Here is a 26,803-nt window from a genome sequence, read left to right as displayed (position 1 = left end):
TTTCTTCGTCAAAACGGAGTTTTTCTTTTTCTCTCTTTTCTTTTCCATTAATGAAGTTAAAGTTTCGCGAACGTTAAAAGTATATAATTCCTATATCTGATTCGTCCATCGTGATCAAACTTATCATCGGTTGATATATCGTCGCACTATCGATAAGCCATAGTTACTGTCTCAATCTCCGGGGAATCCTGACGTTGTTTCTGTTTCTTTCCAATCGACTACCACCTGTTGAGAGAGAGAAAACATGTCCACGGGGTTCTTTGCTCGAGCACTCGGTACGTAAGGTTATGGATGTGATGGTAAAATGATCCACCGAAGAAACGAGTATTTTCACTGATTTGTCAGAAGGATGGAATAAGACATATCTCTTATAAGATTATCTGTGACGTTGATTAAAGGTACGGGATAAATTGCATTGTAATTGGACACGCGATTTACATTTATTATGACATTGGAAGGAATATTATATTTGTAATTATTTAAAGTAGAATTTAATTATTCAAATTCATACGGCGTATGATTAAAGATTACATTTAGATTAGAGTTATCCAAACGTTACACGTTGCTATAACGAATTCAGATCTGCGCATCGTTGCAAAATTTTTTCATGAATAAAATTCGAATTGCCAACTCGGCACGTAATTTATTCACCTGGATGACTTTCGACTTGTAAAAATTATTCGTCTCTAAAATCTCCATTCTCCGTATAATCTGCATTTTTAATAATTAGCTTTCCAAATAATTCTACGAATAAAAATGTTCATTTCTGCAAATAATTGCTACAAATAATTAAATTCGTCAATTTTACGATTCCACGATTGCGATATTAATTTCGTCCTGGAAATTTATCGTGGAGCACAATATTATACGAGGCGGTTTGAATAAAAGATTTTCCCAACGAGCCCATTGAAAATATCCTGTCAAATGAAAAATTTGCCGACGTAAAAATGAATTAATTTTGCGAAGTATTATTTTTTCATAAGAAACAAGAGTCGTTCTATATGTTTTTTTAAATAGCGCATTATTCAGAATATGACAAGGAAAATATAATGTGCTATTTAAAAGATACAAAATGATATCCGCCTTCTACGAGAAGATAATACAAATTTTTAATATCAATTCTCTTTTATATCGGTAAATTCTTCGTTTGATACCAATGAGCTTTTGTTGGAAAAATTTCTTTGTTAAATTATCAGGACCAAAACCGCCTTGTACGTGAATGGATCGTCGTCAGTAAAGGCAATCAGCAGTTTGTTGCCATCGGTGGCTAATAAAATCTGCTAATAATATCCCCGAGGACCATCGAGATCGCGGACGTTGTTCGATCGTGCACGAGCTTCCTGTGAAAGAGGAAATCTCATCGATGAAACGGAAAAAGGCGATTGGAACCGATTTTTTACCGATACGCCAATCAACGAACACGCGAGAGCACTCTTTCTCGACAAAGACCAGGATTCACTGGAACTTCTACTCCGATATCGGAAGACTTACGCTTCTGTACAAGATTATGGCCCCGAGTAATGAATTTTCGCTGAATTCGTCCGTTCTTTGTAGCTTTTTCACTCCGGTCCTTTGATATTTACGATGAAATTTCATGACATTGCCATTTCTCCGGATTTTATGATACCAAAGAAGTTAACGAGAAATGTTTCCTCTGTGAAGTTGATATAACGAGTCTGATTTCTGTGAAATTATTTTTGTAACAATCTATTGCGAAGAGATAACGGAAGATATACGCGTTGTTGCAAATTTCCCCAATGAAATTGTCCATTTTGTGTGTTTTTGCGTCTATGTTCTTTATGGTTACGACCTTTTGAGATTAATTTTACACAGGACAGCAACTGTGAACTGTTTGATATTTGTTTCTTTGAGCGTTTATTTAATTTATCTTTAATTTTTTTTAGTGGGAAAGAGTGTGTTCTCTTGTTTGATATTAGTTTTCAACAATGAAGTTAAAATACGAAACAAATGAACTACGCATAAGTAATAAACGAAATTAAACGAGTAAGCGATTTGGTATCATTTTAGTCATTTTTTGACATTTTTTTTATGACGAAATCTAAGAATTTTTATATGAAGTTTATTTGAAATCAAGTCACTGAATCGATTTTATCTGTACGTTTAAATTTATATTTTGAATAAATTTTAGCCAGTTTTATTTTTCTTCAAATAAAAACCACTCCGATTAATTACTATTTAAATTTGTAACACAAATGTTTGCGCGCCAAGCTAATGCCTAACTGAGCGAAACACAATGTACACGACAGGAAATTAAAGGATGTAATCTGATAGATGTCCCATATTTGCAACTTGGCTGGTCAGAATGTATTTTTGAATATACTTTCGTGTAACACGCTTCGAGTTACATGTATTATATATTGTATTACTGATAAAACTTTCGCTGAATAATTATTGAAACAGGGTAGATTACTTTTCTAATTAACTTCTGAGCTTCGATTTCAGAGTTTTATCGAAACTTTCACATTAAATGCGTTGGATCAGATATTAACGTATCAGGTTGCCCGAAACTTTCTGTCGAGCGTTGTTTTTTTTATTTTTTTTTTTTTTTTGAAAGAAAAAAAATCAAATCGATTTAATCTAAATTTCTATTAATTAGTCTTTGATGCAGTATACATCGTTATTTATGATCATCTATCTAAAATTCTTCATTTATCCTACATTTTAATTATCTATGATTTATGGAAACCTCTAAATAAAATTATAAATACACGAGTAAAATTTGGTAACAGGACATTCTATAAATTTATATTATTAGAAGTAATGCATATTCACACCAGTGTTCTTCTCCAACTGATTCCAATTCAACGAAACAAAACTATGCACTTATATGGAAATGCACGCAAATCAGATACAGGTTAACAAGGGAATTGTTTCGATCTGCAATGAAGTGGTGCACGCGAGAAAAGGGTGTTCGCCTTTATTTACGATTAATGTCTTCTGAAAATTAGGATTAATAGCCTGTAGCGCTAATGCTTCCTATATAATTACTTCACACTCGCAACACTTTCTATTATTATTTTGCATTATTTCTGAACAAGTTTTGAAGAATAAAATATCAAATAAATATAAATCAATAAATATAATTTGCAATTGAGTTTGATTAAAAATCGAATGGAAAAAAATTGAATGATCTCACCGCTAATTTCATAATTACAACGATGTGTATCTGCAAATTAAAAATACCTCTTCTCTTAAACGCGAAATTGCATATCTTTTGTACATCGATTGATTCTTCCAAGTATTCTGCGTAAAATAGTGTTTGAATATTACATTATTGAAAGGATCAATATTTCGTGAGATATTTCAGATTTTTGATAAGTTGCGAGTTTACTGAAGATATTAGAATCCTTTTACCTTCGCATAGCAAGTATCTTGTAAACAATTTCTTTATATTTTTCGTAACAGTATTGATACGATAATTTATCTACTAATCATCAAAACATTACAATACACTATAATTTTGAAAATCGTCGAACATAATAATTCACTGTAGTGTACACGTTTTATAATATTCTTCTGAAGTGATTGCCAAATGACGAACGATTTTCTTTAATTGGTTGGAGATAAGCGTAATGTACATAATTTTACTCCGCTGTACAGTTTCTGTACTAGTTCCCCCTACTTTGGTAGCATCACATGTGTTAAAATCTTTCTCGCATTTTCGTACTGAAACTTGATTAAAATTGGAACAACATCGTTCTACAAATAATTGCTCTTCTCTGTACGAAAATGGAACGAAGAAATTCTATGGAAATAGATGTTGTCTATAAATTTCACGTAACGTAGTGGAGAGACGTCGTTGGCTTAGAGTAGATCGCATCGGCAAAGAATCCACAGCGTCGCCGCATAAAGAGAAGGAAATATCGGTTTTCGATAACGCGCCACGGAAATGAATTTGCGTTCTAATCGCTGTATCGAATTGGCTGGGACGCTTTGACAGCTTCCTCGCGAAAATTTTCCGCATGACTCCGTGGCTGGCCGCGAAACAGTTTGTCACGGGGCCAGCCACATTCGATTCAATCGAGTTTGTTATAGAGCGGAGCGAATGGTGGCCGCGTGGGAGCTAATTAACCGGTTGGACTTTACTTGGAAATTTGTTACGTTCTATATTTGCTTGATAGAACATAATTTATAATTGGAAATTTTGTGACACAGATCGTGAAATACAGAACTCATTTTATATATACGCGTTTTTACATTTTTGAATATATGTGTTACCATTTAGATAGCTTGGGCCAGGTAGAGTTTGATTTGTAAAATGTAAAATAAAACAATTGGTTAGGATCCAATCCTAAGTTCGTTTCAACGTTGCTTCAACATCGAAAGCCATTAGCAATGTTCCACTGTTCGTTTATATCTAAAACATTAATTAAAAAATTTAGCACAGTTTCCATTCTATCAAATTTAATTGAAGAGTTCTTGTTCCAAATTCTTTCTGATAAGCGTGTATATTTTACACAAGGTACAATGAATAAGATTTCTGTCGTAAGTAAGACATTAATTTCTTCTTTCTTCATCCACAAGCCTTTTATCGAAATTTCCACAAACTATTTCACAGAATTCTTCTGTTTCTAAATTCGATCGCAGCGTAGATCGCATATAGAGAGAGTCTTTTCCTTCGCAATGGGATTCTTGTAAATTATGACCGATGCCGGCTATTATAAGCCTGGAAAAATTGAACTTACTTACGGGAATACTATCCCCGTGAGATCTTGGTGACGATCGATCATACGATGCTACGATACCTTCTATTTATTTTTCAAAATCCTCCAACGAACATAAGTGAGGATGACACGTCGACTTTTTCATACGTATATTACAGGAACTCGAAGAAAGGGAGGTCACTGCTTGAACAGCCATCACGAAAACAGAGGCTTTAAGGAGTTTGATACAATTGATGTATTACGAAATATAAAATGTTTATATTAATAATCTCCTACATTCGTACCCTTATTTGCTTCTTTAAAGGGTTTCTTTTTTGTTTGAACGTGCGTTTGTTATTTTCAGAAAAGTCGTGTTGAATATTTCGTGTATTAGATTTGAAAACTCAAATGAAATTTCATGCTGAACTTCGCTTTTAATATTCAGAGGTAATGTACAATATGTAAATCTTGGGTTGCAAAGAGTTTTGTTTCACGGAATGTTAAATGAAATAATGAAATTATATTGAAGAATAACGATACAACTATTGTACTTCTATTCAATGCTGTTATTCCTAATTTTTGAGTCTCAGTTTTAATCCTGACTCTTGATTAATTTCCCAACTCAACTTTCGGCTTTCGGACAATTGAACTAATACTATCAACAAAGTTCTAAGCGTATAACAGGAACAAGTTTGATAATAAAATAAGAGCAGTTCTGCAAGTGGATTTACAAGTTTGTTGTTCTGTTTAACTTAAAATTGTGATATTATAGAGAAGTCGTTTTCGTACAACAATAGTTTATAATTTAGCATTTATTATTTGTCAATTCGCTAATATTATATCATTAATAAATGAAATAATCTCTGTTATTCCTGTCTATCCCTCCCTACACTATCTTCAAAAATATTTAAAAATTATTACTTGAATTATTTATTAACAGCTTTTAATTTCAAAGCTTCAAGTTTATTTTAACAATATTGGATTACTGTAATGTACAATTTCTACGTTACCATTGAAAAGAAGTTTCATTTGGGAGTTCTTCAGTCATCTCGAGGGAGGATTCCCGAATTCTCAGTTTTCTCAATAGGGTCAAGTACCACTACGTAAAATGTAATCGTCGAAACGGCACGGCAACGTTTCACATCGATGTCCATACGATCGGATTACTTTGCAAGCTTCGTGAAATGCGTATGTCGCACGACTTTTAGTATCGAGGGCATCGTTTGCGTCATACGTTAGTTGAAAAATGTTGTCGAATAGATTCGATTTACACAAATCGAAACCTGATCCACTCGCTATTTCATAATTTCTACTTGTGGGGAACATGTTCCTCATTTCTATAAAATTGTCGCTTCTACACGCATCTCGGAATTTATGCAAACTTGAGAAATCATTAGGAAATTATCGAAACGTTTAAGCATTATAATTTTATTTGGAACATTAGAGTACAAAAGATTCGGATTTTGGCTACCATTTTAGAGTTTTTACTTACTTTTACCAAAATAAGATATCTAATTATTTCGTATTAAGAATTGATAAGTTGCCAAGTAAATGGGGAAAGTTATATTTGGTAGGGAAAAGGATACGTTTCAGGTGAAATTATTTTGTAATACTTTTAAACGATAATTAAAGTTAGTGTGGAAATACAATGTTTACTTATAGTACAATCTAAAAGTTCGCGTAGATCGACACGTATCTAAGCATCATCCAAGGGTTATAGCGAATTTCTTTGCATGATAGTAACACTTATGGTCTTTCCTGAATTTTTCATTCCCTTCTTGCCTTCATTTTCTGTTTCCATGTAACAACGAAGGAGAACATTTGCTGTAATGGAGTTGCGCGTACAATAGTCGCATTGTGTAGGCTCTGCCAACTCTCCAACCTGTCGAGTCTTCCACTCCTTCGCTACTTCCGGTCTCTCATCCCCGTGTTCGAACACTTGGAGACTAGTCCGTTGTCTCGGCTAAATACAATATCGAACGACTTCAGCGAATCGACAGTCGCTGAATCGTGAATGTACTATGTCTATATGATGCAGGGAGTTGAAAGTTCGTTAAACCACAGATTTTCGCCTGTTTCAGTTGGATAGAAGGTCTCGTAACGTTGATCTTTTGTTATACAATTGTACATATATGTGAATAAAGGATATGCACTACTAGAAAAATTTATGCGAGTTAAAATTTATATAGATGTTAGCTTAGAATTTTTTGGTTGAAAACCTATCAAAATGGATGAAATTGCTACTGAGATTACTATGTGGATATAGAATATAAGGATTTAGAGAAATATGAGCTTAGATGAATTTAGAACTTGAAATCAGCTGGAACCAAACCTGTCGAATTTAAAAAATTTGAAACCAGTCTTAAAATATATGTAAAAGTTACAAGATACTTTTTGTAAATGCAGTGGATGATATAATGGATAAATAATAGATGAAATGATATATAATTGTTATACTTTTATATTTTCTTATACTTTTGTAATCTCCTGTGACATTACTATGTATATTTTAATATATTAAGTAAAATTACTATTGTATAATTGTACTAAATATTTTGTAAATTCTACATATATTGTTTCAAACTTTATCAATATAATCATAATAGTCGACTGCTAATAAAATTTCAAAACATTTTGTATAATACAAATAATACGTTCTCAAAAAGCGTCTGCAGGTAATTGAATACTTCGGTAAGCTTGTACATTAATACGTTTGAATCGCGCGCCCTTAGCGTTGTTCGTCCATCGATTTTAGGTTGGCACCACTGAGACGCCAGAAACTGCGCTGCGCAGTAACGCGTCCGAGGCTGAATTCGAACTTTGTTCCAAGCAAGCTTTTGTGCAATATTCTTTTCTTCTCAGTATATTTGCAGTGGAAATAATGAGTGAAGTACACATTACAGTGCCGCAACTGTCTGTGTGAAATTTCTTTCCTGTTCCATGTCGTCTTCTAAAAGTAAGTCATGCGAAATAACATTACCACCCTGGTTTCACTGGAAACCACTGGTTTCACGAACCAGAGATTTGTTTGACAAGATTAATTAGATGTAATATTACACTGTTCAGAAAGTTCATAGCGATATCTGTGAAAGATTTCAAAATAATGTGTTCTCATAGAATTCACAGTATATGAATAATTTACACGTATGTATTTTTGAATGACTATAATACAACCGCCTTTGAAAAGTTTTCGTTTTTTTTAGTAACGAATTATACTTCGAGTAGCTTTCATGAATCTCTAAAATATACAATATTTTACAATTGAATAAGATTTGTGAAGATCAGAATAAATATAGTACGATTATACTACATTCAGTGAATAAAATAGAATTTCCATTGGTGCCCCCATTATAAGTTTCTAACCAATTCTGAAATACTTCTTTTTAGTTGTCTTTATCATTTACATAATAATAAAATTGGTTCAAATATAGTAAGATCTAATACAGGGCATAGCAGTTATAAAAAATGCTCTAAACTTTCTGAACAAGCTAATATACATTACCAGTCATACATATATACATAATTTTTCTATCAGCAAATATGACATATATACATATATGTATTTTCTTTTTCTTATTATATTGGGTTATTTTCTGATAGAAAAATTTTAATGTTTTCCATTGTGTTTATTTTCTATTTATTTTATTTTGAATTTACTATTTTGTTTGTAAAATAAAATTTGATATATTTTTCCAATAAAGGTAACGAATATATATGTATCGCAATACTTATGACTGATAATATATTATAAAATAGATGACTATTACTAACATGATACAAAAATATGTAAAGATTACTGATATTCATATATGATACCGATATTATATCAATACTATACAAAGCTGGTATTATTCGAAACTTTGTTTTGTCCATCACTGTGCTTTATTCTATCAGAGCCTTTTCTTTAGCAACTTCTTAGAGAATTATTTTACCATAAATGCAGAAATCATGATGCACATAAATTGAAGATACGAAATCGTATCGTAAATCGAAAGCTTTTCACGATAAATAATAAATCGCAATTTGAAGTTCCATGCTTCGTTGTTCGCCTTACTTCCCTTTCATCAAGCATTTTACGGTCTTAATAAATTCCTCGCCGTTGAACGGAAAACTTTACCTATCAAATTATTTAAGATTCTGCACTTCTGTGCAAGCGTATTTACGGAGCAGTTTCAATTATTCATTTTGCGATTCGAAAGTTCGATGAAGAGCATTTCGATGTGCACTTACCAAATTATCCTGCGTTAAACATTTTGATTAATTTCTAACACCCACTTGGTATTTTCCAACGGGTCGAGCTTCGAAAAGAAGAATAAATAGAATTGTAAAGCAGACGACGAATAAATGAATAAGGAATTAAAATTACAAATATGAACATTTTACTTGATATTATAAGATTATTATTGCTATTAGCAGAACAAACTTTGACTTGTTATTTTTAATGCAAAAAAGGATTTATTCGAATAATACCCGATACTTTATACATGTTGTATATAAACTTATTCCCTGAAGATTAAAAGGACACCCTAGTATTTTCTCATTTCTACGACCTTTATTCCGCAACGCAACTTTTCCACCTCCCAGCCCCCAAATAATCCATCTTCAGATTTTTCCCCTCCTAACGATATTCACGCCAGAATTTTGCATATACGCCCCACATCTATTTTTACATTCAATGTCGCAAAGTTAGGGTGTATGTAGACATAAAACCCACTCGCAACGAAACACAGCCGGTGAATGCGTATCGATTTTGCAACTAACGCGCCTTCCAAGCTACTCGGCCCGTTCTCGATGAATTTTAAGGTTGACACCAACCTAACAGCGCACGAACGTCATCAGGTTAATATCGATATAGTTGCGTAGTTAGTATCGGCATTATTATATTAACTTTAAATGCATTAAACTGTAACATGTAAAATATTCGCTTAATTTTGTATCTGGCTCGTATCAAGAAGCGTATTACTTGATAATATGGTCATCATTATCGCGCATAATATGCAGAAATATATATACACGATATCTAAAGCAAAGTAATCGTAGCACGTACAAGGTGAAACAAATCTTTGTTAGATTCGATTCGTTTAAGTTTGTTCATAAAAATACAAATTTCGTTAATATCCGCCAACTACTAATCATCTTATAAGTTCTGCATGGACAATGAATTTCAATTTATAGAAATCGGTAATTCGATAATTAATTAATAATTCGATTTCTCCACCCGTTATCTACCATAGAATCGTAACTTTTCTCCTCATCTTTCATCCTTTCTTTCTTTCTCTTTCCTGGATGTCATTCGCTCGAGAGGGTGCATTGTTTCGATGATTATTCACGGCTGTTCACGTAACAGCGGCTGGAAGTTGAGAAAACATCGGTGATCCGTGCAGGAGCCGTTCGAGGCAAAAACGAACCGGTCGCGTTTTATTAGAACGATGAAAGGCCGTGACGCGTCCTTCACGCGTATTTTCATCGGCGGAGAATTAATCTTAAAATAGGCGTCGTGCTGCAACATCGACCAGCCTCTGGTCGGTTGATTAAATATGCACGATTATATAGGGTGATTTTTAAACGATTATCGGTACAGCAGGGGTGAACGTAGGGGAAGAAACGAGGGAACTGTGTTATGCTCTGTAATAAAATGAAACAAGTAAATTAGGTAGTTGTAAATTAGGTATATTGTAAATTGATTTCACAATTTAAGTTAATTCCTTTATCCAGATTTTAAGCAAATGGGTTAATAGGTTACTTTGAATTGAATCTTTGACCCGCAAATTATTGAAATGAATTGTTAAATTCATGAATTGCACAATTAGGTTACAATATATGGAACTTCGGATTTATACGAGGCGTACTTCAAACACACTTAAAAATATAATTTATATTTCATAAAGACTGTGCTTTAACGTTTTTAACCGATCAAAGCCCTCGCAGTTAAAGCTTAGTATAACTTTTAAACGTATGATCAGCGTTTGACTAATAAATCACGAGAAGCATATTAAACTGTAACTGTTTCCTGTGACGTTCCATGCCAAAGAATCTTGTTTAATAACAGAGAATGGAACCTCATACGGGAAAATGTCACCCCAGGGCAGAAATCAGTTGGTAAAAAGTCTGCGAATAGCGTTCCGTGGAAGATTTGTCTCTGGGAAAATCAACGTTGAGTAAACGATTCCGGTCGCTTTAGAACATTTTGATCATTAGAAAAGCAATAACTAGTGGTTAGGATAGTTAGAGAATATTATTTTGTACAATACTGTGGTAGTTACGCGAAGATTTACTAAGGAAAGTTGAGTACAAGTTGGTAAACTGGACTTCGATTAATTGAAATCTAAATTGTTCCTAATTTTAACCAACTGGGAGCTTGATTGCTTTTAGTCTTAATTAACTGGAAAATTCACTTTGACTTGGATTAACTGTAAATGTAAATGATTACATTTGATTGTTTCGCATTATTCACTAATTAGTAACTATAATTTTAAAAAATTGCCGTCGTTCCTGAAAATGCAGTTTCGGGAAAATTGCGTGAAGAGATTCTAACTGCAAAATGATGTATCCGTTTGATTTAATATGTTACACTTAATTTGTCAAGAAAAAAAAAAAGTGAAGCTGTAGCATGTTAAATGACTAAACTATATAACCTTTTGAAATAAATAATAATTCAGACTGTTGTATATAAGTATCTAAATTAATAGCAATTCATACCTAGCATAAAGTCTTTTTATAAAAAATTACAAATTTGTCATTTCGGGCACTCCATTAATTCACTTTCCACTGTGTTTCGAATAACCGATAATTTATTCAAAATTTCATTCCATCATTTCACTGAAGCTTCTCATAATACTCTCTTCAACATAAAATAAGCCGTCGATCAACCGAGATCGACGTGTGCGCAAGTGCAATGGATTTTCAGTGAGTAAGACGCACCCCCATAAGAGAACACCGCGCGTCTACCGGCGACCAAGCTTTATCATGGCGTTCTGAGTCGACCTACTTTCCTCCAGCCGCTGACCCAGTTTTAGCTTTACCCATCGTCGATCCGCTTTCGCCTGCTGCGTATGTATACTGTATATGTGTATATTGTATACGCGCGCAGCTATACAGGCATTCCCTGTTGCGCCCAGCTAGCCTGCCTATCGTCCGTAGTATACTGTATAGCATCGTACAATACAGAGAAGTGAAACGCGCCCTGCTACCCACTATGCACAGCCAGCCAACAGGTAGCTGCGCTGGTCCCCTGGCCCGTATAAATAGACACAGCCGGGATCATCCCTGGACAGACGCGGCTCCCATCCACTTTCCACCCTCTCTATGCTACTCTTCTCCGTGGTTTTCTCGTTCGTGTCTCTCTGCGGGAGATATATATGCTTTCTGTCTTTGTTTTTTCTTTTAGTTCGATTTTCCTTTGGTACTTGTTGAAAATATGGCAAGGTAGTGAAATGGCAGTTGGATATTGCTGATAGAACCCTATACAATAGTAACGATAAATAAATTGTGGATTTTTATGCAGTTTCATATTTTTATGAATATAACTGAAAAATAGGATCGAAAAAATGGGATTTGTTTCGTGTATTAAATATTACGATATTTATTTAATATAGATTGCGAACTTTTATGCATTTATAGAAAATTTGAAAGCGTAGATTTTTCTTTTCTTCTTCTTTTTGGACGTTTGTCAGTGTTCTTTTGTTCTTCGTTTCATTTTCGTTCAGTTGATGGTTTATTTTGTGGCTGCTTTAGAGATATTTGTATCTTTTCATAAAATTTATAGGACATCGGTTATCGATCGTAAAGAGATGCAGTGTTCGAGATAAAAGTAGTTTCGATTCCTTCGAAATAAAATGAAATTCTATGTGATCGGTTAAATGGTTGTAGTATTGTTATGGGATGATGAAATGGTAATTAAATAAATGTTGTTCTGACAATTATCTGTGATGAATTAATGCATTTGATTTGATCGTTGGAAACAAGAATTTTTTTTAGATTTCATTTATACAGCGAGTCAATGTCTCTCTGGTCAACCTGTGCTTGTACTTTATTTTAAATTAAACGTTAATTATATATTAAATTACACATTGAACATAAATTTACTGTTATATACCATTAAATTAAACTATATGAAATTTTTCTTGCGAAAGATTAATAATATTGTATTTTACAAATGTGTACGCATTGTGTTCCCAAAAGCTTTTCATTTTGAAAATATGATAAATTAGCTGCAACTAGCTGTAACTGTAATTGTAGCTGAAAACTGCTAACAGCCATTTCATGTCTAGAAGAAAAATTATATTTATATACGCAGAGGCAACTAGGCCAAACCATAATCTAAGAATAAAAGCCAGGAAGAAATTTCATTAGACAAAATGAGATGGAGTTGTATGGTTACGTGATACATACGTTTGCACTGGAGAGGTTTTAAGGATTTAAGTCCTCTTTTAGTTTTATAAATGAAATTATATGATTCATAATTTTGCAAAATTTAATGTATGGGAGACAAAGAACGCATAAATCTATTGTTTTATCCCTCTTCTTGTCTTTCATACAGATCTGTTAATTCATATCGATTTTCAAAAAATCAATTTAATCTTTTTATAATATTCTGTGCTAGTTATCATCAATTTACCATTAATTCATGTATTTTAATAAGTATATACATTTAAATTTATATTTTAAGTTCGACACTGCATTCCACTTCGTTCCATAAATATTAAAATTCCTAACTTTTTTTCATTCTAAAAGATCTGTCATCAGATTTCTTCCGAGTATCCTTTCCTTTTTCTTTTCTCTTTTACGTATCATTGCAACCGCGTCGTGTCTTCCCTTCATTTTTTCCACATCTTTTTCGATGGATTTCTCTTGGTCGTTCCTCAACTGATTGATGCATCGTTCGCGAGCAAAACCAGCGACTCTTCCGCTGCTGCTTCATTGCAGGTCACCCTAACGAATATCGACTCCAGTTTCTTCCCGTTTCCTTCTTTCATCCCTTCCTTCATTTTACATCCGCCTTCGCCTCGCTACCCATCGTTTACTCTATTTTTATCCGGTGCGTGTTTTCCTTCCGGAACCTCGACCCAGTAATGGCTTTAACCGGCTCGTAATGGGAATCGCTGACTGGTTGTCGTGCTACCGCTATGGTTGTCGACGTGATGTTTCATGTCATATTGTACAGTATCGATGGTTCGTCGATCCTGGATACGTTTTATGTCGAGCGATAAACGAATCTCTGCTAAATTACATGTATAGGGACTTGTATTATTATCCAGACAGTAAGGTTAGACATTATGTGAGTATCCTGAAAACCAAAGTGATCGACTCCACTGTTGGTAAATTTTTCAATTTCATTACGCAGATAACGTAATTGATGTTCAATGTTTAAGAAACAGATGATTTCTTTCACGAATCCAAAAAATGGCACGAATAACAGTGAATTCCAAAGTCAACGTAAAAAATAAAGTTGTAATATAACTTTCAATTCTCAATGGCTCATTCAGCTCACTGTTCGTTATTTAGAAAAGTATGTGTATCGAGTAAATAAAATGTTTCTACCAACTATAAAAAGATATTTGTTTCGATATATATGAAAAATTAAGGTTTGAACAAAATTATTTACTTATTTAAAATTGCGCAAATTAATCTAAGCATAGTTAAATAAAAAAAACATAGAAAATAATCTCGACCCAAATACTCGAAGTTCAGTATAACTAAAATCTCTGGTTTTCTTCAACATTTTCGTTCTTCGAAATTAATCACGCGAACGTCGAGATATGTCGTCCGATTCATCATGGTTACTATTGTTTCTCCGGTTTGATGAAAGGACGTGGAAAATTGCGGTGTTAGATCAATGCGAGTAACGCGTGAACACGCCATTTAATGAAACGGAGAACTGTTCGTGCAGGTTGAGGGGAGTTCTTTCTTATGGTAGGTACTGTGCTTGAGGATTAGCCCAATGACCTTGTCAAAGTTTTCTCTCTAAAACTGTTTACGACACGACAACGTGGCAAAACATTATCTGTAAAGCTCAGGACCTAATTCGCCGTCAGATAATGGTACATAAACGAAAGATCGAGCCATTTCTCGTGTATTTTGAACTGTGCGTGCGTTATGAAATTTTGTAGGACATTCTCAATTATACAAAGTTTCTAAAACTTTTACAATATCGTTAGTAGTTCTAGTTTCTAAATATACAACTTGGTGTATATTTTCTGAATTTTATATCGTATATATTTTGTAACTTTTAAATAAAATATCAAAATATGAGAAAGTGGTTTCAATTCTGTAAACGTCTTGCCATTAAATATTAGACATCTGTACACGATTCGAAGTTACTTCGATAAGAATTAAAACTCGAAGCAGTACATCAACGTATGACACATTGAAACGAAGAACGTTGCAAAACTTCTTAACAATCTGCACTTTTCTACCGTTTTAAATATAAGTCGGCAAAGACAATACGTCTCTCAAAAAGTCGAGGAAGGATTTACCGAGAAGTTAACTGTCGAATTAAAACTTTTGCATACGCCGTGTTCATGAATATTAAACTCTGTCTCCGGTGCCAAACTTCCATGGAATTCATGCGAAGTTTACATCGCTTCTTCAACATAGAAACTCCCCGCAGAGGAAGATTCAAAACCTTAAACTTTCACTAGTAAGACTAATTAATATAAACTCCCGATATCCTACCTTACTCGCTACCTTACCGCATTTTATTTTACTTTCTTTCTTTCTTCCCATACTTTGCCTTTCATCCATTTTATTGGCTCATTAAAAACTAAACGTACATAAAAGTTTTTATAAAATACACAGAATATAGAATATAGAGTATTATCGAGAAATGTAAGTAAAATATTTCAGATGTTGTTTTATCAATGTACAGATAATGCATCAAAATATATAAAATGATTTTTACGTAAGCTCGATAAAGAAAATCAGAGACGTAAAGAAAATTCTATGATTCAAGAAGAAAAATTCACCACACTACCATAAACGTTTCAATCTTTTCAAAAAGTTTTATTACTTGAATGTCACTTTATAAACTTCGGAATGTCTATATTTCAGTTTATCTCTTCGTTATTTTAATTTCTATTACACGAGAAAGTAATATATCGATACTACACCAAACATGTATAAATAGGTCTCGTGTATTTTAGCTTTTAACTTCATTTCCGGGAAAAATATTTTTAAAAGTGCAATAAAAGGCCCTGTAGTCTTTACCATTCGTGATCTGACGAAGGAAGATTGAACGATTAGCTGTAAGTGGTATGAGAACGTATGTAGTTAGGTGTGACAGCCGTTTGATAAAAATGTACTGCCCTTTAGACGAAGATTAATTACAGCTTCTGAGTTACGGATTAATGTCAGAAACAAGTAATATCGATTATTGATTAATTATGTAACAATTAGTTTAATGTAATCGTGTTGTATGACACCATATTGATCACTTAATCCTTTGAACTCGCGTGTTAATTCTACATCGATTTTCTTCACTATCGTCCCCATATCAAGCGTAGTATACGTGTGTTTTAGATAAGCATTCTTTTAATAAAAAAGAAAAAAAAAGAAAATAAGGGATGCAAAAGATTAATAAACTCCATTATGATGAATTTCTATAAACGTCTTCCCTTAGCCATTACAAGCACAAACGCCACGTTTCGAGGAATCTTAAACAAAATTTACTTGATTAAATTCTCCTTGGCACCCTTGCCGTTTCATTTGACGGATGAATTGTTCCTCAATGCCATTGTTCTTCTGCACCGTACTTTTTCAACCTCTCTCGTTTCTCCAGCGCTTCCATTTTGTACCCTTTATTGAACTTTGTTTCCCTGGCCAGTGGCTTTTCACATTTTGTCGTCGAGAAGCGAAATGTTTGTTCATTTCGCCTCACTATAGACGCGGCGAAAGTCGTTTCATTCATCGGTGGTTTTGCTTCGTTCGGTGACTGGCCAAGAATTTTATTGGTCAGTGTCGAAACCTTTGAAACAATATAATCATCGAATTGCGTGGAAAAAACAATCCCTTTGTAACGAATGAGCTTTCTTTGCCGACTAGCCATTTTGATGATTATCCACTTTGCTTTTGCTTTGTGATAGCGCAATAAGAGCTTTCAGCTGTGTTTGTAATAGCACTCGGATGGACTTGGTGACACGATTTCTTCTTCGTTTGGTGACTTTTCTTTTATGCTGACCAATCGTGTTTGATTCGTGTTTCTTGAGTTGGGTACTGACAATAGAAGGAGCGAAGAGTTTGTACATTTATAACGATTAAGAATACGTAGTTAAAGAGTTCCGGCGTTTCTGATTTAGCTTTCTAAATTGAGATTGCTTGAGAAAGAAGACGTAGATTTTATTATTATTAACATGAAAGATATAATTCGAGTAACAATTAACATTCATTTTATTAAAAGTATGTTAGACGTACAATATTTGGTAATTGTACAAAAGAAAAATCCGACATCAGTCATTTTTACACGATATAATTTGATAATTATAATTTTAATAAAAGTAGCAAATTCTATTACATTGGAAATAATACAAAAATGTTTAATTTTACGAACTCTATAATAATATTTTTTCAATAAAGTTTGTTATTTTCCTATGTGTTTGGATTATACTCTCGACTATAATCTTTTTTTTTTTTTTTGGATAAAATTTAAATTATCCTGCTACGTTTGACATCCTGAGTATCCTCTTTAATTCCTGACGATACTCAATTCTATTGAAAGACATTATTTAATGTTGCTTTACATAAACGAGTTTAAATACTTATATCTGGAAAGAGTGGAATACATAAGGTCTCTGAAAAAAAGCACTGTCATGAATAAAGAGAATATCCTTTGCCTTTTATTGCGATTCTTTTATTTCAACCTTTACCTCTACTTTCATCTCTCGCTGGAAAAAGGATTAGCATACGAGACACGTGGAAGATGGCAGAAATTTAAGAGACTTTTTACGCACGACGACATACAATATTCTAACGAGCTTTCAAGCATCCTTTTTGTTTCGTTTCGTTAAAACCTGCATGAAATGGTCTATTAAGTTCTCTGGTATTTCTCATCTTGATATTTACCTACTCAAACAAGGCAAAAAGAAGTGAGAAATCAAGAGTAGAATGAAAAGAGACAGGAGAGGTTTATTTTCTTTTGCGTAATACGTTAACCTGACTTACTATCGGGTCTGTTTGCACGTAGGACGTTTGAGAAACAGGTTGTATCGGTTTAGAATGGAATATTCCTTCTTCGAACTTCTCGTATTTATTTACGCCGCGAAACGAGCAGACGCGTGTTCAATAATTTCAGTTTACAGGAGAACTATTTCTCCGTGAAGGAGCAAGCGTTCACACCGCTTTCATTCCACTCGTTTAGCCAGCTTCTTTTTTTCGATTTTCATCGCGTTATTGCATCGCCAGCCAATTATTTTCATCTTCCATTGCCAAGTATTTTCATTTCTCTCCAGCGTTATCGACAATTTTTCCAAAAGTTATTCTCACTTTTCATTTTACTGTTCTCTGTTTTCGTTTTTATTCGGGTACTTTGTAATATGTAATATTTACGGATTGGCAGAAATATTAGTTTATCCGTCACTGGACTGCGGATTTTTATGCATTTACGGGCAAAGCACAAAAATACAAAATAAATAAGAAGAAATATATAAATATATCAACGATGTAATACTCGTTATAATAGTTAATAAATGAAACAGTTGTCAATCTAGTTTCATCTTTTTAATTTAATGATATTCATAGAAATATGAACTTGCATAAATATACGCAATCTACTCATCGTTATTATTCAGTGCGAGACAGAAACACGGTCGCTGAAAGCGCTTTCCAAGTCTGATCCTAGCGATCCACAACAAAGCGTTCTTCGCTTAATTATTCAACGATTCGTCTGCGGAGGAAACACTTAGTTTTAGTGGCATACTCAGAAACTGTTTTCCAACTGGTAGACCAGCGGCTACGCGTTTTCCTTTCTTTCAGATTGAGCCTTTTAATCCCTTTTTTAAAAAACCGGAACGTTTCAACCCCTGCGTAATGAGGTCTGTCGAAAGGAGGAGAACGAACGTTTGACGAGAGAAGGATAGAAGACGAGAGAAAGATCGTGGTGGTTTCTTCATGTTCAAAGGAAAACCACCGCTTGAAAGAGTTTCTTTTCCTCAAATTCCTTCGGCAGCTTACCAAGATATTTTTAATTGCCCTGTTCGTACCCCAGTAAATTGTTTGTAGCACAAGAATCGATCGATAGAGGAATATGCTATTTGCATTTTATAATAATTAATTGGTTTTTGATATCTTAATTACTTTTAGAGATATAGTTATCAGTAGATTGTGGTTTTCGATGGATTTATGGGAAGCTTATAGAAGGACATTTGTTATAATATTTAATAGGTAAAAGAAAGCTTTTACATTATATTTATAAAAGTACGAATTTGCATAAAAATCTGCGTTCTAGTTGTTAGTGTTACAATCAGTCGGTTGAAGTTTCGTTTGAGGACTGCATAATTTAGACCCTTTTATTTTCCTATTATGTTTTTTATTTTATTTTGTTACATTTTGTATCTCCATTTTACATTTTGCATCGAAAAGGTATTCTTCCAACGTTACTATGCTGACGTATAAAATATGCATCTAATAGGTAAAATATCAGTTACAAGTTCGCTAATAACCTTGGATCGTAGATTCTTTTCTTCTCTCTCTTTCTGTTTCGCCCCTTTATCAAAATTCATTTTATTCTTTAAAACAATTATCTTTTACTTCTATTTTTTAAATTAATCTCCCTTTTCCAATATTTAATCGTTTTTACTCGCTTACAAAAAGTTCTATCATACATCATACATACTATATTCTACAAAATGCCAACGTTGGATATTCTGTTCCGTACAACCTCACGTAGCTTGGTTTTTTTATAAAGAGCCTTGTAAAGCGTCAGGCATACGATTCCATTGTGATATTCCAGCGTGTACGTGCTTGCAGGGATTTGAACATTTAATCTACATGAAAAATAGGACGATTCATTCACGTGAATAGATCTTCAGAAGACATTCGAATCATTCGCGTATGTCTTTCTCATCGAGTGGAATTTAATCGAAATAGAACCAACATAGAACATGGAAATCGCTCGATAAATTATCATATCAAAGATTATATTATTACGAGTGTTGGTGTTCATGCACGTATATTTTTTTTTCACTTTGGAGACGATAAGATGAGAAACAAGGGCCATGCTGTCTCACCAGGGAAATACTGACATTTGTTTGCATATTTTTCGATACACCTGTTATGCTCGAGGCAAAATACAGCGAATTGTTATGTGAGCGTGAATTTATTTCCAGGAACATTATGAAACTTGTGGCTGATAAATTTGTTGGATAGTATCGTGCATGGTATTGTTTATTTGAGGATTGAAGGAATATTAAATATTATTGGATCGTTTAAAAGGTTTGTTTAAAACTCGGGAATAGTTTTACGATTTCTAACAGTAGATAAATTGATAGTAACTTAATATCGATCAGCAAAATCGCTTCCAATATTACCATTAGACTACAGATTTTTATTTCATATCCTTATTAACGTAACTAAGGAAATGTAACCTACATAAGGATCAATCTAACCATCGAATATTGTAAGAAATACTTCAATTTGAATACTCTTTATGATTTTGTATGTTACATGTATTTTGTATATATTTGCGAATTAAAATTTGTCATAAATGCATGAAAATCCACGGTCTAATTATCATTAATACCATTAATGAATATTATTATCATTAGATATTGAGTATTATTTAATTACCTATTCTTTATTTTATATATTAAAGGAACATAGAGAAAAGTATTAAATGAAATAAAAGTATTAATGAAAAAAGTCCCTCAGGTAATACATAATATTTTTGTAACAGAATATCGCATACTGCAGGTCGATCGAGTAATGGATAAACATTGTGGAAGCGACAAGCTCATCTGAAAATTGACTAGGCTTTCAGATAATTTAAATTGTAGATTTCAGTAGGAAAATGTTTAATATTTCATTATTATACATTCGAGTTCGTAGATATTTTACTTTTAAATTTTGACCCGGTTTGTTTGCATAATCGTAATGTTTCTTTTCTTTGATACCTTTCAATAATGCATTCTAAATATAAGAGTTTCACGCTGATATTTCTTTTGTAATACGATACATAAATTCGATATTTATAATACCTATATATCTATAGTGACAGACAAAGGTATTCGAATACCCGCAATAAAATTCTTACGTGAATATGTTTTTCTACTGCATCTTGTAACACGTATCAAAAACGTATGTTTATAATGTAAACAATATATGGGAAAATACAAAAATTTAAGAGAAGAAATTTTAAATTAACGATTGTGGTACACGTATCCTTCTTAACTGAAGACTTTGTAATTTACATAATTCCACGGAGACAAAAGTAGCTACCCTTGAAAAATTTCAGTTTTCTCCTCCCCGAAAGGAAGCTCCCTTAAGGTTTTCGAAGCTTCCCCTTTTCGTTACAAGGAATTGCCCTTCCAAATGACGTAACTACTCTTCTCCAGTTTTTAAAAAATTCCCTGATGGATACTCCAAGGTTTCCGTGTCCCTTAGGCGTATTCTACACTCCCCTTTTTTTATTAAAAAAGAGGAAAAAGAAGCGAAAGCAAGAAAGAAAAATAGAAACGAGTTGTTTTTAACATATTGGAAACTGCTGTTTCTTTCTTTAAGGCAAATCCTTTCAAAATTGAGTGGACTTTTTGTGTTCCTTTGGAAGGTTTGGAAGGTTTCCCCCTTCCCTTTTCAAGAGGAAATTCTCTTGGAGTATCGCGAGTTACGCAAACGGAGAATTTTCAAACAACTTGTGAATAACAATTTCGAAAGGAATTCGTTAATTTGACAACGTTTAAAACGAAGCTGTATATTATTATGCAATCTTTTGCTTTCAATCGAAGATCGCGGAGGAGGAACGTGGTAGGTTACATTTTTCATGTTTTACAGAGGAACAGTATTACAATTCAATATATTGCCAAGGAATTTTCTATTGTTAGTTTTTGCCTTTTATTTGGCTTTGATATTATCTAACATATGTATTTTTGCCACTTTCTTGAACATTTCAAAACACATTCAGAAAACATCGTGATATTTTATAGATTTATGAACTGTGTCTGAAAGGTTTGTATCTTCAGGTTTAAAATACTTTAAAAAGATCCTCCATGGATAAACATATTCTCATACGTTCCATGGATGAACTAGGTCGTTTATATCGATGTTCAATTTTTGTTATTCGCAAAAAGATGCGAAAAATGTCTAGGATACTTCTTGAAACTTTTACCATATACATTAATATGTAATATATGTCATGATATACATTATAAATTTCTATATAAAGGTTTGCAAGAAGTTTTTGGAAGAGAAATTCGTTTCACAGAGATTTATGAGCAAAATTTCGTTGTGCGTACAACGGCCGTCCATGAAAGTTTAACAATTCTTCCCCCCAACTATAAATATTAGGAATGTAGAAAGTTCTCTTCCACCCTTTGAATAGAATTGAAGCTAGAAAATCAACAAAAATGACCTTACTATATCTTCTTCCTGCAGTCTTCAATTTATACCAAGAAAATTAAAAAGAAGATTTTAACTAATTTTACTTTCAAAATTGAAAAAGGGGTATAGTAGAAGAAGGCGAGTGAAAATGCTTATTTTCGCTTTTTCCATCGTTTTAGATCACAACGCGTCGCATTGTTTTCTTTCAATTAGAAACAAGTTCGAACGTCGATTCGGGCAGTTTCGGGGAAAAAATTTCTACGCGAACGAACTTTCATTACAGCAATTAAATATTTGACGTCCAGTCTCTGTAATCGATATGTATTGTCGTTTTTGAGAATCGTTGACTCGGTCGAAAATGGCGCGTTTACTCGACTGAATTCGAAATTTTGCGTTCTGTGTTTCTGAATAATTTTCACGATACACGGCGCTTCATGTGGATTTTGTTGGGTTATAATTATGAAGAATAAATACGAGATGAAAACATTGTTCGTTAAAATTTTCCATGGTTCCGGTGCTTTTTCCTGTTGCTTCTTTTTTATCGAAACATTTTATACCTCTATAGAGAGATTACAGTACGTTCTATATATTAACAACAGGAAAAAGATTACAGAGTATACTATATTTGTTTACTTTTTACGTTATTCAAGTTTGATACGCTGCTGGTTTAAAGATTCATTAATTTTATTTTCATATGTTGGAATCGTGGGAGTTTTTAAAAATTCTATAAAGCACAGCGAGAGATATTTTGAAGCTATATAACCTTCGACAGAGAAAGATTTTTTAATGGAATTGGAAACTCCATGTTGCTATGAAACGTTCTCCCAAATTAATCAACTTTCAAAGTAATAATAAAGCGTTCACCACGGTGCAAAGACAAATTAATCGAGAAAATGTTACATGAAAGCTGAAGTAATTTGAAGTCAAATGCAACGCGCAAGGCAACGTTCAATTAAGAAAATGAATGGACCATATGTTGTTTATTTTCAAAGTCATTTCTGTAGTGTTATTCATAAAGCATATCTTGTAGTTCTTGCGTTAGTATACACCTTCGATTTCACGGTTCAAAAATCATTTTTGTCAGAGCGTGGGATTTAATTTTCGAAAATAAAATTTCTTCGTTTGTACATGGTGAAAGTTAAAGATACAAAAATCCCTGTTTCGAATTCGACGAGAAAGCTGTTGTCCGTATTTTGTTTTTTTTTTTCTATGAGCACAGAAATATGCTCTTGCATCTTCAAATGTTTTTTCACCCGTTTAATATGTTTCAACTTTCTTCAACAATATTTTTCAAATGTAAATCACAGGAAGAAAGCTTGAGGAATTTTGAAAGTAGTATCGTGACATAATATCAGTCGTTCGAAGACGACAACTGAAAGTGTACGAATATTTCTGTGACCCAACGTAGGATTAATTGACGCAGTTAAAGCTTCTGAACTGTAAAGCTTCGTACAAACTAATGTAACCGATCGTACTTTTCCTTTCATCCTTCAAACGTGTTGTGAAAGACATTTTATTGGAGAAAAACATTCTATTTGTCGGTGGCTGCGTTCTCGAGTAACCGCTTAAATCAACGAGAGAAAGAATCGAGCAACAAGTTGGAAGAATACCACGCCGTTTTCACTTACCATCGTGTATTTGGTACACCTTTTATTTGTGCAAAAGCCTGTTTCCAACGAGATATCGGTTGTTCGATGTCTGTTCGTGACAGGACGTCGATAACGCCGGAAATTATAGGGCTATCGACTAAGATCTTCGAAAAAAGGATGATGATTATCGTTAAATGAAGCAGAGGTAACAGTAATTGTCGGTGGGATAAAATAATATTTCATAGGTACTATAACATCGTATTCTAAGTTATTTTATTTGGTTATTTAGCTTAGTTTAGTTTATTATAGTTTTTAGCTTATTTAGTTATAGTCTTGTATAACGTGGATTTTAAGTTCGATGTATTATGTTATACATAAAAGATGTAGATATAGTTAGATTTCATTTGTTAGTACTGTGAAATTGGTTTGTTTGTCGACAAATGGAACTGTGTTGTATATTCAGCGAATAAGTGGAATTCTATTTATATTTATCGCTATCCTTTGAGATTTTAATGGAGTTTTGATTTTAACACTGAAAGGATTAAAAGTTTATATTCAGTTTTTAGAATTTAGAGGTACGTATATAGGTAGAAATCGTATTTGCATATATTCGATCGGTAGATAAAATTTTGTTACATGTATAGATCGCTACTTCTCAGATTCCGAAGAATTTGCCTTTGATTGCTTGATTATATTCAGCGAATATTGCAAACTAACATTTTTTTAAATGACTGTGTAATACCGTATTTCCATGGTTTGGTTGATTCTCAGGTTGAGTCTAGATATCTAGACTCGAGGGATGTTTAATCAGAAACCTTGGAAATCTAATCGAGATTTAAATTGAGTTTTAATAAAAAGAACCGTAGAAGGAAAAATGTAATTTTCTCTTCAGAGTCTAACCAATAACAAAGATAGCTGTAACCGAATCCTTTAGAAAATAAAAATTGAAGTAATAAAAATGAAACGTATAAAAATTTTACATTTTATGAATTTAATTATAAACTTAACAAAATCAGGAATGCTTTATTTTAATGGATAGATCCAAAAAAAAAAAAATTGGTCATTAATTGAATATCGAAATGACTGTGATTTTATTTAATTAAAACAAATTTAAATGCTAAAAAATGCCGTTGTCGCCTAAAATATATTACTTTAACAACGTCGTCGTTTCGAAAACAGATTCTTGATTGCGCTCGGCCAAGATTTACAACATTCTGAATAAATTACGAGTAAAATATACATTGGGAGAGTTGTTTGATAATAACAGTTGGAAAACGAAGAGAATGCTACATAATTTCTTGACGTGCTTCGAAAAATATTCGGAACGTTTATTTTTATTACCGTCGTTCATTATGATTACTTTTTTAAATAGTGAAATAATAAATTTCTTGCTTAATAAAATCATACTCGATATCAATAATATTTTACTGTTTGAAATAACCATTTGTATGCTCGTGTTATTCTAACTTAACATCTCACTCGGGTCCTCAAAGTTCATTGAAACAGACGTAAAAATGATTTAATTAATGGGTTTTAGATGTACTCTAATTACTTAGAAATATACTATATTTTTTACATTATTGCTCACAAGTATGTAAATATTTCCTTAAAATCGTGGTAACGCTGTATGAAATTTCCTGAATTTCTAGTTAATGACTAAGAGCAATGTTTACTACCTTTTTATGGCGTCAACAAATTATAAATTCCAATTCTGTAAAAGAAGTTAGTAATAAGACATATACTTTTTTATTTCTACATTCCTACAATTTGGTGTACTTTAAAATGACATATTGTTTTACAACGAATTTTGCATCGACTGTAATTTGATTAAAAACTCACTGGATTAATAACTTTATTATTATTATTTATTATTATTATTATTATTAACTTTTCACCTACGCACAAAGTTATTAAAAAAAAACGTTAAATGAATGTATTTTGCATCGTTTATTTTTTGTACAGCATTCAATCGTGTTCGTTTTTTTTAATTGAAATTCTTCGAAAACAGTTGCTCTTTTTTATCGTATTACATGAACCGAAATTCCAGATAAAATTTGCTCGTGCTTCAATAACGAATATTTAGTAGAAATCTAATAAATGCAGAATCAGCATCGCGCTGGATTCGTATCCGGTTAACGATATCAGGTGACTGTGTACTAATGAGAAGCATGTTCGTTAATTATCATACGGTTTCCATGGAAATCCTTTGTTCGCAGGATTTATTCGGAACTTTCTCGTTTCATGATGATGAGGTGCAATTCGATTCGATTTCTTGGTTTATAAGGTTGACCTATACTGATATATACCTAACTAATTGACAAAAAATCGTCCTTTATTTTTTTTTAGCATTTACATCTATCGTATGCCGTTCCAATTCAACTATTTCAGTTATTTTGTTTATTACAAGCAACTTGCTAAGTTCCATAAATTGCTCGCTGTTATAAATACAACATCAACAAAAAAGAAAGAAAACAAAGAGAAGGAAAAGATTTGTTGAGAAAAGAGAAAAAGAAACAAAGGTCGTTAACCGACAAAAAACAGATCCTTTTTTTTCTATTTATGTAGAGATTGACACTCTTACGTTGGAATGTTTTCGAAAGGGAGAAGAATAACGTGGCGATGCTTGTTTTGAATGTTGGTTAGTTGTCATGTGAAAGTAAAGAGAAATATTCGTAGGGGATGTTGGTTTTTAATTGAAAGTGATACTTTGATTCAACGTCGTCGGTAATTGAGAAAGAGCGAAATTGCAGTTGTGAAATAGAAATATAAAAAATTGTAATTGAATTACGTTGGATCTCTGAATATACAAAAAAATCTGTATTCTAAAAAAATTTCTGAGGTTTGCAAAGTTAAAGGTCTACCAAGCACTCGAATCTTTTTAGCGATATTAATAGTTATAGAATAATTCTTAATTTATCATGTTCCTCTTGTAACTTTCACGAATAATTTCTATAAATTCTCAAATCATTATCTTAAGTCGAACTTTGTAAAATTTTGATCGATTAATCGTTTCCTCGAAAAGTTAGG

General features: G+C 32.8%; 1 protein-coding gene across 11 annotated transcripts in view; it reads left to right on the top strand.

The window, feature by feature from the left end:
- The window catches only part of LOC117232235, a 156,455-nt gene that overhangs the window by 15,016 nt on the left and 114,636 nt on the right, over positions 1–26,803 (top strand). For 2 of the 11 annotated variants that reach the window (XM_033491484.1, XM_033491475.1), the window contains exon 1: positions 7,463–7,620. The exons of the other annotated variants lie outside the window; for them this stretch is intronic. The gene's annotated coding sequence lies outside the window, so the exon portion shown is untranslated. Of the gene's footprint in view, positions 1–7,462; positions 7,621–26,803 lie in introns of those variants that run through there. 11 annotated transcript variants of the gene reach the window in all.

The sequence above is a fragment of the Bombus vosnesenskii genome, unplaced genomic scaffold, assembly GCF_011952255.1.
Source record: "Bombus vosnesenskii isolate JDL3184/JDL3185 unplaced genomic scaffold, Bvos_JDL3184-5_v1.1 scf7180000013285, whole genome shotgun sequence".
NCBI lineage: Eukaryota > Metazoa > Arthropoda > Insecta > Hymenoptera > Apidae > Bombus > Bombus vosnesenskii.
Note: the sequence above shows the minus strand (reverse complement) of the source record. Positions and strands in the feature narration are given on the sequence as shown.